Source organism: Octopus bimaculoides, chromosome 7 (assembly GCF_001194135.2).
Source record: "Octopus bimaculoides isolate UCB-OBI-ISO-001 chromosome 7, ASM119413v2, whole genome shotgun sequence".
Classification (NCBI taxonomy): Eukaryota; Metazoa; Mollusca; class Cephalopoda; order Octopoda; family Octopodidae; genus Octopus; species Octopus bimaculoides.
The window spans coordinates 32,735,213-32,737,794 of record NC_068987.1 but is presented as its reverse complement, the minus strand read 5'-3'; positions in this window follow the sequence as shown (position 1 = coordinate 32,737,794).

Sequence of the window (2,582 nt, the reverse complement as noted above, 5' to 3'; positions counted from 1 at the left end):
TATATATATATATATATATATATATATATATATCATGGTGTCGGACAGACTATCGCTGATATTGTTATCCGCACACGTCAAAACGTTCGCCACAGACAAACATTACATATTAAATGAATATGCAGAACATACACATAAACAGGAATATTAAACTCTCATCTACTAAACAAGCCAGTTAGCTCCGCTACAAATACCAAAAGCAATTTTGATAAAAATAATACATTTACTTGAAAATACGACCAATGTAACCGTTCCTCATCGAAATCCAAGAAATATGACTCTTTACTATTTAAGAAACATATTTCTAATATTTCTAATATCGATAGTATTTCACGAAATACTTTCCATTTTACTGGCGCTAACCTTACGCATTATATGCAATAAGTCATCTACTAATGCAATAAATGACTCTCATCACTCTCAAAGCTATAATAACCTATCATTGAAGTGGTACTAGAAGAAATAGGAAATGTAATATTAACTGATTTAATGTTCCATTTCCAAGAAATGTCAAAGCGAAGATTGTACTTTTATTCTTTAAAATTCTTAAAGATAATTTTCTTCCACAACATAAGTACTACCAAATTTTCAGCATGTAGACCCTAACATCAAATCGCTATATATTATACAAACATTATATTTATTCTAAACACACCAATAATTCTAGTATTAATAATAATTATACATCTGAATATAATGCACATGATAGTATCGTTTATAATTTTAATCCTGGAATGGGTAACAATGGTCATGATCATAATTTTTTCTGCAATAGCCATAAAGCATGAAATTTTGTGGTAGGACGCTGGCCGATTACGTAGCCCGCAGTACACAACTGGTACTTATTTTATCAATCCTGAAAGGATAGTGGGCAAAAAAACACGCCTCGACACTTTGCCCGACGTACTAACGATTTTGCCAGCTCACGGCTAGTCATATTAATAGTGCTAGTAATTATAGTAATAATAAAATATTAATAATGATAATGGTGGATATAACGGTTGTTACAGTATTGATGATCGTCTTAATGATAATCATGGCCACTGTGATAACAATAATAATAATCCTGTCTTCTGAAGGCACAAGGCCTGAAATTTGGGTGGGAGAGGATTAGTCGATTGCATTTACACAAGTCTTTCACTTGTACTTAATTTATCGATGCCGATGGATGAAAAGCAATGTCGACCTCGGCGGAATTTGAATTCGGAACGTAAAAATGGACGAAATGCCGGTAAGCATTTTTCCCGGCGTGCTAACAATTCTGCCAGCTCACCGTCTTCACAGTAATAATAATGGGTTTCAAATTTTTGCAAAAAGCGAGATGGTTCGAGAGTGGGTGATAATCGATTACATCGACTCCAGTGCTGAAGTGGTAATTATTTTATCGACCTCGGAAGGATAAAAGGCAAAGTTGAACCCGGTGGTATGTGAAATCCGAACGTAAAGATGGACGAAATGCCACTAAGCATTTTTTCCCGGCGCAATAATGACTCTGTCAGCTCTCCTCTTTAATAACAATAATGATATTAATACAATTAACAAAAAGAGTTACCGCAACATAGATGATTTTTACATTAACTATCAAATAACGAGATTAAAGTCAGAAATAGAAATAATATTTCTGTCAATATCAAAAGTAACAATACTTTATCTGTATATTTATTTTACCACATAAAGACTGACGTATTTGTTGGGTGAAAGTTAATTATACGCTAAACGGTTTCTGCAAATGTAATAACATGTTTTATAAACTTACAGTTAAAACACATAACTGCTCTGAATTCTATATTGGCTCCACTTTTAATCTGAAAAGAAGATATTAATCTCTATCCATTCCTTTTCTAAGAATATTTTAAATAACACTACATGTATCGTTCAATATATTTTCACTTTGAATGCGATAAATATTCCTTATTATTTGGAATGAGACATTCTAAAGTCTTCAGATTTATATCAAGGTATCTAAAGTCTCTACATGTTATGTAAATGTGAAACTTTAGAGATCATTAAAACTGACCTACATAATTATTGTTGAAGTACAATATTAGGAATTATCACTATTTAATATTTTACACACACAGGTATATAAGTATACCTCTGCAGATTCACGCACAAGCATATATATATATATAAACATACAAGCAATGATTTTCACACGTACGCATGGGTGGAAATAAAAGGTAGAAACCCCCAAAAAATCATCATCGCCTCTTTCTTTGAATAACTAACATTCATGCTCAGAACTAGAATACGAATGTGACTACAATACGTTTTAGGATTATATTGTAGGTTAAACCAAATGCTAATACTGAGGTATATCTCTCTGGTTAATTTCTCTTCTATACATTTTCTGAATCTGATATCAGTTATCGCATTTATTTTGAACATATATGTTTTGTATGGTGCATATTTCATATTTCGTAGATATATATCCCATTATTCACTTATATCAATATTTAATTATATATAAATATGCCCACACACCATTTCTATGCTGAGATATATATCTATGTGAAACATCTGTTTGTGTGAGTGTATATTAGTATAAATGTCTGCATATGTATATATATATATATATATAT